This window comes from Canis aureus, chromosome 1 (assembly GCF_053574225.1).
Source record: "Canis aureus isolate CA01 chromosome 1, VMU_Caureus_v.1.0, whole genome shotgun sequence".
NCBI classification, from domain to species: domain Eukaryota; kingdom Metazoa; phylum Chordata; class Mammalia; order Carnivora; family Canidae; genus Canis; species Canis aureus.
This window is the reverse complement of record NC_135611.1, coordinates 101,100,178-101,112,695: the sequence shown is the minus strand read 5'-3', so window position 1 is coordinate 101,112,695 and position 12,518 is coordinate 101,100,178. Positions and strand designations below refer to the sequence as shown.

The 12,518-nt window shown below is 46.0% G+C and overlaps 1 pseudogene; it reads right to left on the bottom strand.

The window, feature by feature from the left end:
• Window positions 1–209: 209 nt before the first annotated feature.
• Window positions 210–4,583, bottom strand: LOC144295736 (uncharacterized; annotated as a pseudogene).
• Between the last annotated feature and the right edge of the window lie 7,935 nt (window positions 4,584–12,518).

Below are 12,518 nucleotides of genomic sequence, written 5' to 3'. Positions count from 1 at the left end.
AATGTAGATTAGGTAAAAACTATAGTGAGAGGTAGTCTCTGACATTATACTGTCCCCTAGAGGTCCTCAAGAAAGCTGTCTACCTCTCCACAGTGGCAGAGCCCAATTTTGTTTTCAGCCCACCCTGCACAATGAATAAAAATCTTAAGGGTAAAAATGACTGAATAAGCCGTTTATTATTGCACAATCCAGAGCAAATGTGAGGCAGACAGGCCCCAGATCAGTGACTTGGAGGCTGGAAAAATCCATAAAAAAATATTGCAGAAGACACCAATGCCATAAAGAAGGTAAAACTTACATAACACTAGTGGTTCCTAGACTGGGTTCTTTGGGCAAAAAGAGGGTCAGGTCCATGCCATAACTAGTCAGACAAAAGGGAATGGGAATTCCCCCCCCCCCCCCCCGCATGGGTTCAGACTATGATTTCCACTAGAGATTGGGAAAGAGCACAAATATCTGTCTTTGAGCATGCTGAAGTCACATGCATGCCATGACCTGCTAGGTGTCAGAGGCAAGATAACTTCTGCCACCAAAGGCAGTGATATAATTCTGGCAAGGTCTGAGCTAGTCAGAATATGAAATGCAGGGCAGCCCCGGTGGCGCAGCGCTTTAGCGCAGCCTGCAGCCTGGGGTGTGATCCTGGAGACCCCGGATCAAGTCCCACATCCAGCTTCCCCGCATGGAGCCTGCTTCTCCCTCTGCCTGTGTCTCTGCCTCTGTGTGTGTGTGTGTGTGTGTGTGTGTCTATGAATAAATAAATAAAATCTTTAAAAAAAGAAGATGAGGAATATTCTTTTTAAAAAAAGGAATATGAAATGCAGCTCCTGAAAACTTATTTTTTAAAAGTATTTTAATGTATTTATTTGAGAAAGAGAGAGAGAGAGCATAAGCAGGAGGGGAGCAGAGGGAGAGGGAGAAGCAGGCTCCCCACTGAGCTGGGAGCCCCATTTGGGGCTCGATCCCAGGACCCTGGGATCATAAAATGAGCTGAAGGCAGACACTTAACCAACTGAGCCACCCAGGTACTCCAGCTGCTGAAAATTTCTTATAACTGGAATGCATGTAGAGGGCTCCTCACAGAGGCTCTCTAATGCTGTCTCACTGAACAAAGAGATAGCATATTCTCTGAAGGTTTTTCCACATTTGCTGATTCATAAAACTTAATGTGGACTATGAAGTTCTTGGTGTTGAATCAGAGCAGACTGTTAACTGAAAACTTTCTCATGTTGTCTGCACTCCTGAGGCCTTTTTCTAGTGTGAAGTTTATGGTGTTGAATGAGGCTATACTTTTGGCTAAATGATTTCCCACATTCACTGCACTCATAGGGCCTTGCTCCTGTGTGAATTCTCTGGTGCTGAATGAGGCTGGAGCCTTGTCTAAAGGATTTCCCACATTTACCGCATTCATATGGCCTTTCTCCAGTGTGAACTCCTTGGTGCTGAATGAGGATAGAGCTTTGGCTAAAAGAATTCTCACATTTATCACATTGCTCCAGTGTGAATTCTCCGTTGTTGAATGAGGCTGGAGCTTTGTCTAAAGAATTTGCCACATTCAGCACACTCATAAGGCCTTGCTCCAGTGTGAATTCTCTGGTGCCAAACAAGTTTGGATTTGCACCCAAAAGCTTTCCCACCTTCACTATACACATAGGCCTTTCTCCAGTGTGAGTACACTAGTGCTGAACAAGTTTATATTTGAACCTGAATGCCTTTCCACATTCACTGAACTCAAAAGGCTTTTCTCCAGTGTGGACTGTCTTATGCTGAACAAATGTATGTTTGTAGCTGAAGGTTTTCTCACATCCACCATATTCAAATAGTCCTCCTCCAGTGTGAATTCTTTGGTGCTGAACAAGTGTACATTTGCAACAGAAGGCTTTTCCACATTCACATTTGTAAGAATTTTTTCTGTTGTGAAAGGCCCACTCACATGTAGTACTGCTGTGTACATTCAGTACTGCTTTGGGAGTGGCCTGATGCTGGAGAAGACCCACACTGGCCAAGAAGTCCTTTTTCAACCTCCTCACAGATGAAAGGCTTCCCTAATGAATGGCTTCTATAGTTCTTCACCAAGGAAGCCCTGTCCATGTCCCTACTACAGGGTTTTCTCCCACTGTGCTCATTCTGGTGTTGGTGAAAATTTGCACTGAAACAGAATTGTTTCCCACATGCCACACATGTGTAAGATTTCTGTCCAGTAGGTATTCCTTGATGCTCAGCCAGATACAAAATATCTTTCATGACATGAACACACATCTCACAGAGATGAACCTTCTGGGTAGATGGATCTGAAGTTAGGATTTGTGGCATTCTTCCCAGAAAAACATTCTGTCCAGAAGGTGCTGCCTCATTCTCTATGCCACACAATCTGAAAACAGAGAAATGCGAGAATTACATGTTATCTCTGGGGACAGGTGGCAGCCACATTTTACATATGTGCCTGACATACCATAGAATGAATAAAGCAGACTGTTTAGGATGAAGGAGTTGGAAGGCAAGACGAGCAAGGGACTGCTCTGCAATATTGGAATTCTAAAGGGTCACAGAAATAGGGAAGCCTTGCAAGATGAAAGAAGTTAAGAATGGGATGCAGCACAGTGAGAAGCAGGCAGTTTCCAACTCACTCCTCTGAGAATGACCTCCGAAAGGGCTTTTGCTCACATGTGAGTAGTTTTTGTCCAGGAATAGAAAAATGATTGCTAGCAAATAGCTGGTGTTCAAAGACTATTGAGGATATGTGCTCACCAGCTATTATCATGAGCCAATGCTGAGAACACTGCAAAGGCAGCAGTGGAAAGGAATGGGCAAATGATAGATGCAGGGAAGCTGGCAGCAGCCAGGGACTAGAGGTCAGAGTAAAAATGACAAAATAGTCAAGTATCAAGAATAGGGAAGAAAAAGGTGAAAATGACACGTGGCCTTTGGAAATGGCACTAAAACACTAGTTTGTCAATCGGAAAAGGACAAACATTATATGGTCTCATTCATTTGGGGAATATAAAAAATAGTGAAAGGGAATAAAGGGGAAAGGAGAGAAAATGAGTGGGAAATATCAGTGAGGGTGACAGAACATGAGAGACACCCAAATCTGAGAAACGAACACGGGGTGGTGGAAAGGGAGGTGGGAGGGAGGTTGGGGTGACTGGGTGATGGGCACTGAGGGGGGCACTTGATGGGATAAGCAACTGCGTGCTATGCTGTATGTTGGCTATAGAACTCCAATTATATATATATATATATATATATATATATATATATATATCACTAGTTTGAACAAACTCCTGATATTATGTGGACATAGCCCTGATGTCATTCCTGCCTCAATTGCCACTCAGCAGGGCCATCCCCCTTCTAGCCCCTCCTACCATGGCAAGAATGATACCATCCTATGAAGTACCCAGAACTCTCCCTGACAATGCAAATTGAGCAACTATATGAGACTTGGATAATGCAAGTCCAAAGGGAAAGACAGGACATATAAGTGGCCAGTACTCGCCCAGAACAACTTATCGCATGACAAATCATAGAAAGCTAAACATTACAAAAAGAACCTCACATAAAGGTCTCACAAGAACAGCACATAATTAGTGTCCATGTCAGTAATGGTAATTCCTGGCATATGCAGATATGTAGAACTACCAGAAAAAGGGAGAAAACCTGATGTAAGTAGATACCATAGATCTGTAGAAGTCACCCAGCCAGTGAGAGGGCAGGCAAGGTGGGATCCATCTGCTTGATTGCCAAGACTATCTAGAAGGATTACATAGAATCCTTTCCTACTAGAACTCAGGGCAGCAGGTATTGTAGCAGGGAGAGAAGAAGGCAGTGCCAACAATTCAGTCCTAGCAACAGGAGCACCTACCCAGGGAAAAAAGAAAGGATGTGGTGCCCATGGTCTGGATGGAAGGAGAGAGCAGTCCCTAGGGAAAAGCAGAAAGGCAAAGTTGCTACCCAAGTCACTATGGTGGGTGTGATGACCTTACCCAGAGAGGTTATAAGTGCCAAGTTCTCCAGCATCACGTCGTGGTACAGGTGTCTTTGAGCCTCATCAAGAAGACCCCATTCCTCCCAAGAGAAGTACACGGCCACATCCTCCAAAGTCACATTGTCCTGTCATGTTGATGAGAGATAAAACCACGGTCTCCCTCCTGAGGTCCCACAATCCACCCACACACACCTACCCCATGCTCATCCCCTCCCCAAGCTTTCCACCTCAGAGGAGAAACCAGGACCTGAAGCCACTGGTACTGCGCTTTCCTCTTGGTTCTATTAACCAATGTGCCCAGCCCTCAGCAACTGCAGGCAAGTAGGCAAAGAGACACCATCTACATTCAGGAACTGGATTATAGGGCGGCATCTCTTACTGCCAGGCAATTTCCCTGGAGTCCTCCATATCATGCTCCACAATAAAATTTGGGGTTAACCATTACCCTTAAGTCTCCAGTACTAGGGCCCAGGACTACTCCCTCTCTCCTCACTTCTCACATCTTTAGAGCCCATGGTTGCATCCCCACAGTCACTGCGAACTCCCTGTTCCACACCATACGCATCTTCATGGACTTGCTCCACACTACTTGGTACATGATGTCCAGAAAGAACTAGGCAAATTCAAACATGATCCAGTACTACCCCAGACCTCCAATGGATCCCAACACAAGGGGTAGCCCTGGATGCTGCTTTGAAGGCCTCTCTGCCTGTCTCTAATCCTTGCTTCAATATTTGTCGTATGGAACTATATGTGACTTTCAGAGACCCGTGACCTTCTTCTACTTTTGTGCTGCACTTGCTAGCCCCTCAGCAGCCACAGCACTCTTTCCACCTAACCCTCATTCAACGCTCAGCCATACTGGTACTCATACCAACCAGAGTGATTCTCACGGATGACCATACTGCCCCAGAACTTCCCCCCCAAGAAAATACCCCAGAACCCACCAAAGCTCACCACAAAATAACAGTAAACCCATCTTATTTCAGTAAGTCATCCACATCTATCTCACGTCCACTCTTCCCTTGGCCGTCTGCCAAGACCAATCTCCCCACATACTCCCTTCATGGCCACTTTTCTTCTACACCCGAGTTTATGATACCCATAACCCCAACCGGGTGCCCAAGCAATAGATCCCACCTTCAGAACTCTTACTCTTCTTATTCTTTTTTTTAAAAGATTTTATTTATTAATTTGATAGAAAGAGCAGCAGGGGGAGTGGCAAGCAGAGGCAGAGGAAGAAGCAGGCTCCCTGCTAAGCAACGACCTTGAGATCATGACCTGAGCTGAAAGTAGACACTTGACCGACTGCGCCACCCAGGTGCCCCCTTACTCTTCTTTATGACCCACTAGTAACATTACTGCCATGAGCTGAATTCCTCTTTCTAAATATGATCTACAGCTCAACCCTGGTGCACACACTAACCTCCATCCTAAACCCTACTCAAGATTTTGAGACCCATGTCCACTTGCCCACTTGATGCCACTACTCATTTGTTCTCTGAAGTATCTCAGAATCTTAACATGGCCAATAACAAAGCTCCTGATATCCTCAGTGAAAATCACTCTGACTACTGATTTTCCCATCTCAGTTGGTCCAACTTCCACCCTTCTTGCTGCTAAGACCAAAATTTTAGAGTCATCTCTGACTCCTTCCTTTCTCTCTCTCACCCTCAAAATCAGCCCTTCCTGAAAAATTAGATTCAGAATCCAACCACTTCTCCCATCTCCAACCAGCACTCTGGTCCACGGACTATCGCAGTAGCCTCTTCCCTGGTCATCCTTCCTCCTCCCTCAATCCCAACGTCTGTTTTCCACTCTACAACTAGATGAAGCCTATTTAGACCTGGATAAGATCATCTCCCTCCTCTGTTCCAAATTTCTCATTAAATCCAGTATAGTTGCCCAACTTCTCCAGCAGCCATTTCCAAAACTAACTCCAGTCCCCCTGCTCTTTGTTCCTAAGAGAAAGAAGACCTACTGTGCCCTGTTCCCACACTAACAAACATTTGCACATGGATAAGTGTCTACACCTCTTTCCATTGGTGGCCAGAAATAAGAACTCCATATAACCCTCAGCCTGGACTCAGAATGAATCTAGGAGATGACTCCCTGGCCTTGTGGTCTCTCCCAGATCCCCAAACCAAAAGAGCTGTCAGGAAAGCAGGTGAAGAGTCCCAGGACACCACAATCGCAAAGATGACATGGGCAGGATCCCAACCAGTGCAGGCCAGGGACACCCTCCACTTCACTGTGTGTTCCCTAAGTGCTACTTCAGCCTATGGGTCCTGTGGGCAGAAGCCAGTCATGGAGGCTGCGCACCATAGTGTATTTCAATGCGCTCGAACCTCCCCTGTACCTCTGCCCAGCCCTGGAGGCCAGAACTTGGGCTGAAAGGCTAAAAACTGTATTTCAGTTCTCAGTGCTCCCTCTTCCCAGTTCTATGACCCTGGACTCAATCACCCTCAGTCCAGTCTGTTCTCCCTCTGAGCAGCTCTGGGAAAACTTTTATTTATTTATTTTAAAGATTGTATTTGTTTATTAATGAGAAACACACACAGAGAGAGAGGCAGAGACACAGGCAGAGGGAGAAGCAGGCTCCATGCAGGGAGCCTGACATGGGACTCCATCCCAGGTATCCAGGATTAGGCCCTGGGCTGAAGGCGTCGCTAAACCGCCTAACCACCCGGGCTGCCCTGAGAAAACTTTTAAAACCCTAATCAGACCGTGTCCCTCTTCTCTTCACAACCCTCCAGGGTCCTCGTAACTGAGGTACCACACCTCCGCCCGCCAGTCCCGGCGTGACCCCGCCTCACGCTCCCTGTTCCCCGACTGCAGAGCCCTCTCGCCCAGGCGCCTCCGCAGCCTCTCCCCTGCAGCCCGCTCCCGCACGCCAGCGCTCACATACGGCCCCCACCCACCGGCTCCTCCCTGTCCCGGACACCCGGGCCTGGGCCGCAGGGACGCGAGCAGACACCCCGCGCTTCGGCCTTGAGGGTCTAGGTCGGGGGAGGGTGGGGAGGGCCCGGGGGACGAGCACTTACCTGCGCCGGGGCCTAGGGCGCGGCCGCCGCCTTCCTTCGGGGGACAGGGGAGCGGACACCCGGGCTGGGGGGTCTCTGTCCAAGCCGTGGACCCCCGTCTGTGCGGTGGGAACAGCGCCTCCCCTCGTGCCTTTTCAGTCCCGACCCCGCCTGAAGGTGCTGGGAAACCCAGAAACACCCAAAAGCACCTTCACAACCGGACGCTGGAAGTAACTCCCGAAGCGCTGTTAGGCCCCAAGACCGTTAGTGAAAGGGAATAAAGGGAAAGGAGAGAAAATGAGTGAAAATATCAGTGAGGGTGACAAAACATGAGAGACACCTAACTCTGGGAAATGAACAAGGGGTAGTGGAAGGAGAAGTGGAGGGGGGGAGGGGTTGGGGTGACTGGATGATGGGCACTGAGGGGGGCATTTGGCAGGATGAGCACTGGGTGTTATGCTATATGTTGGCAAATTGAACTCCAATAAAAAAATAATAAAATAAAATTTAAAAAAGGAAAATGCAAATCAAAATTACAATGAGATAATCACCTCATACCTGTCAGAATGGCTAAAATAAAAAACACAAGGAACAACAAAAATAAGAAAATAAAAATAAGAGGCCGGAAGAGCTCTTATCTCTGGCCTTCATGGGCTTCATCCACAGCCTCTCGGAGCCGTGCCCTCTGGGTAATGCAGTAGAGGCGGTAGGAAAGATGTTCCCCACCAGAACCATCCAAAGGCTCAGAGATTCTGCAAGGGGTCTATTTAGGTTCCAGAGGTTTCCTTAAGGGATTTATGCAGACTTAGAGGGAGTGCTGTCTGCAAGTGATCAAAAATTCTTAGAAGAAACATGATTTCAGACCCCATGAAATTTAGCAGTCTCCCAGAGACTAAAAACAATATTTTAGGGGCACCTGGGTGGCACAGTGGTTGAACATCTGCCTTTGGCTCAGGTCATGATCCTGGGCATCCTGGGATAGAGTCCTACCACAGGCTCCCACCAGGAAGCCTGTTTCTCCCTCTGCCTATGTCTCTGTCTCTCTTGAATATATAAATAAAATCTTTTAAAAAGCCCAATATTTTAGGTGCCTCCAAAGGCTACTGATACAAGTGGACATATTCCATAAAGTCATTTTGACATAAAATATGTACATTCTTAGCTGTAAACTAATAAACATCATCTTACTGTTCTTCACATGCATGAAACATCAACCGTTAAAGTGAGTTTTGTGAGTTTCTATATGTTAGGTTAGGAACAAGAGGAAAAGACCCTAGACAGATTCAGGACAGAAAGATAGAAGAGTGATATGGGGCTGTCCTGAAGAAACTGCACAAGGGTAAAGTTTTGTCTCTCCTCCTCACAGAAAACCTCTCTCCTGCCTATATATTGTGATTGTGTCCCACCCAGTGAGGAACAGTTCAATCCACAGGATAGTTCTTTCCACATATTCCAAGGTATCCAAGTCCTTTCAGGAATGTGACATGTATTTCAAATGGAGAGCAACTAAACAAACACTATTTTGGTATGGGACAGTGGCTGCCGTTTTCACACTTGTAGCACAAGTGCAAAAGGGGCATCTGAACCCTAATATTATGGGGGTATCTGAATCTCAGAAGGAAAGGAGCACCTGAACTGCATGGTCTCATCATCTTGCTGGGAAATAATGATCATTTCTGCTGTTACTGAATGGGAAAATTCTGCAAGGGGAATTCAGATTACCTCAGAAAGACAGTAGTGAAATAAAAATGACAGAGTTATTGATAATGTTTATGTAGTTCTTTAAAAATTGTGGCAGGAAGCTCTGGAGAAACATCAGGGAAGGGAGAAAAAATTTAAGACCTCAGTGAATTTGAGAAGTCACTTAGGTATGAGGGAATCCATTAAGCATGTGTCTGTGTTGGAACCTTGGTCACACTGAGGATTTTGTTTGCAAAAGGTGATTCTTTTTCATTCAGGAACACATTGAGCAATACCAGCATGGAGAGAGAGGTGAAGAGGGCATTTAGAGTAGCCAGAAGAGTAAACATAAATGGGGAATCCGAGGTGTCATGTTTACTCACTGCTCTACCAAGTGTGTATTGAGCACTTAGAAGTGTGTGTATTTAAAAAAAAAAAAAAAGTGTGTGTATTTCACGCAGGAGTTATGGCAAATACTTAGTAAGCAATGCCAAAAATAGAAACTAAAAATAACTTGATTAAATGAGAGTAGATAAAAGTATACAACTTCCCTAAGATGAAAGTCATTACAAAACGTAAAAATAAAAAAGGTGAATTGAGTCTACATTTGGTGAATCTCAGTGAATCCTAGATTAACACGCTATTTAGGAACTGCAGTCATTCACGGACAAATAAAGTCCTATCTCATTTCCTCCATCAAAGTACTTACTGTGAAGGCAACTAGGGTCTAAGCTGGGAATTCAACAGATCCAAAGTAAGTGCTGAATTCAGAATCTATCAAAGCACTTTTACACGTGATTACATGTCAGGGTCGCATGGAGAACTTAACCTACTTACAATTCCTGCTCATTCCAACTTGTGCAACCTTTCTTTTACTTTTTATTTAACATGACTTCTATTTCTCTAAACAGGAGATGAAGTTCAATCTACTTTGCACTGGCCACAGATATTTACTACAAATGTAATGTCACAAGCACAATAAAGAGAATCCTATACCCATAAACAAAAGAGAAAGAAAGTGGAGGTTTCCAGTCTCATGCTTAATCACTCACTTTTTTTAGAGACATGCTATTACAAACACCCAAACACAACATGGTCCATAAAATAAAACAATCAAACAACATATGCACACATTCTGTATGCCAGCATTTTTAAATTTCATAATTTCCTGAAGCTTCAACATCCCCACAAAGGCTGTGCACACCAGGGGACTAAACGTACCTGCCTGATAAGGCTGGCCCCCGACACAAATTCCCTTTCTTGCTTTCTCCTGCCCCTGACTCCTGTTGGGTCTTTCTCTGCTCTGTGTCTCTGTCTCTCTCTGCTCCCCTCCTGCTAGGTTGAGCCGGCTTCTTGGGCTCTCCTCCCATATGGCCCCTAGTCTGTACCTGGCCTCCCTCTTCTAGGACCTGGGAGTATAATAAATTCTTTAATTTCATGTACTCCAAGTGTAATTACTGTTGGAGTGATCCTTAAAGACTCCACAAGGGGAATTACTTCTCCATTTGATGATTCTGAACTCTGGTGAAAGTCCCCAAGAAATGTCTTTGAGGCGCACTTACTGCTCGGCTCCCCTCCACCCCACCCCCGCCCCGCCCCCCGACTGTTTGCACCGTCCGGGAACGCTCCCTGTTTCGGCCTTCAGGGCGCTGCCTGTCGCTGCTCTGAGATGCCCCTTCCTTCCAAGTGCAGCCAGGTCTGCGTCTCATAGTGCGGACGGTGTCCCGGTCCCAACAATGCATCCAGGATACGGCTCTCCAGCGGCGATTCAGCGGCTCTCCAGGGGCGATCATGATCCTCGGGGTCATGATCCTCGGGCTCCCGGACTCCCAGCCACCCGGCAGGTGAAGCGATACTTCTCAGCCCGCCTCTGGTGAGGGTGATTTCGGGAGATGTCTCGGCCGAGGAGCACGCACCTCCTCGGAGCCACACCGCTCGCGGGGCTGGAGCTGGACGGGAGGGAGACGGATGCGCAGCGCTCTGTGCTCTACAGTAACCCTTGAGGACGATCGCTCGCCCCTCCCCTGGGAGCCGGTGGCGCGTAGCTCGCAAGATCCTACCCAAGGGCCCGGGGCCTCGCCCGGGGCCTCCCCCACCCCACCCTGCATCCCTCACGTGGTCGCTCGTGGTCCCAGCCCCTCTGAGGCCGACCTGGACGCCCTAGAGAGGGAACCTACCGCTTGGAGAAATGGTCAGATGGACAGCCAACTAGCTGCTTACAGATAGATAAGAGCCATTCTAAAAGGTTTTGCTAGGAGGAGGAGAAGGAAAAGAAAAGAAAGAAAAAGTAAAAAGGCAGAAAGGACTGATTATTCCGCGGTTGGGGCCTTCCCAGGGGAGGCAACTGCCTGGAGAGACCAAGGCTCTTTCTCCTCCCGTTTTCAGCTTATTAACCGGAGACAGGAGCAAAGCCTCAGGGCGGCGCGAGGGGAGGAGGTGGCGGGGGAGGGGGGGGGGGAGTGTGCCACTTTTAGGAGGCCCAAGATGGAGAAAAAAAAAGAACTTTACACTCCAGGCACTAAGCAAATGCAGGTGTGCCAAGCATAATGCTAGCTCTAGATTACTTATTGGTTTAAAAACAGACCCCTAAATGCAGGGGAAGAAAAAGAAAAGGTGATTAAATAAATTTTGTATGCACATGTATATATGACTAAAACAAGTTTCCATAATCTGACCTAATAGGATCAAAATTTTACATACTATAGAATTTCTATAACAAAACAGATCGACCTGGTGCAGATTGGCTTTCCTGCCCAATCTACGCTCTAAAATAGAATTAAAATTTGCTGAAATGCACCAATAGACAAAACATTATGGACATAATCGTTACTGGGGCTCAAATTGTAGTTTTACCTGAGGGTCCCATTCAGTTTAAACATTGTACCCCTATAAACTAAAGAAAGTAACTAAATAGAAAATTTTTTAAATGGCCATGCCTCACTTTAGCTGTAGTCTTTTCCAAGGTTATAGTATCCATTGCTGTAAATTATTTCATATTGGGCAGAATGCTCTACATAATAAATAGAAACATTAAATTAAAGGCATTTTTCACACTTATAAGTTGACGGGACACATGAGACCCCATGAACACTCAGCTAAAATAGTTAATATGGCCCAATATAAGTTAAACCAGTGCCTTCAGGATTGAGATTTATTATATGAAACCTAATTAATAAAGAGATCATTATTCCACTGAGCCCCCAATCCAGAATTGCCTGCTATTAAATCTTGATTGAGGGGAGAGGACGTTCATTGTGGATGTCTACAACCTTGAAGCTGTGGTCCCATCTATCAAGGGCCCACACTCAATACCCAGTATTATTAAAATTACCAATTCTACTCAATCAATAACTGGTGGATATTTTGCACTTATAGATTTGCTTAACATATTTTGTTTAGCTCAGCCTATTTTAACAGCCTCTCAAATGCAGTTTGCTTTCACTTCCAAAGGGACCCAATACACCTTTTCCAATCCACTCCTGGACTATCACAACAGCTTTACCATCACACATAATCTGTGCACAACCACCTTTCTCCACAAGCACAGATGTGACATTACACTGATGACATTCTCCTCCAAGGAGATTCAGTTGATGCACTTATCGTTTAAAAGATTTTTTAAATTTATTTTTTCATAAGAGACACACACAGAGAGAGGCAGAGACACAGCAGAGGGAGAAGCAGGCTCCATGCAAGGAGCCTGATGCAGGACTCGATCCCGGGACTCCAGGATCACGCCCCGGACTGAAGGCGGCGCTAAACCGCTGAGACACCCTGGTTGCCTAGTTGATGCACTTATTAATGACACTTTAGTCTGACATTTTTAGTTC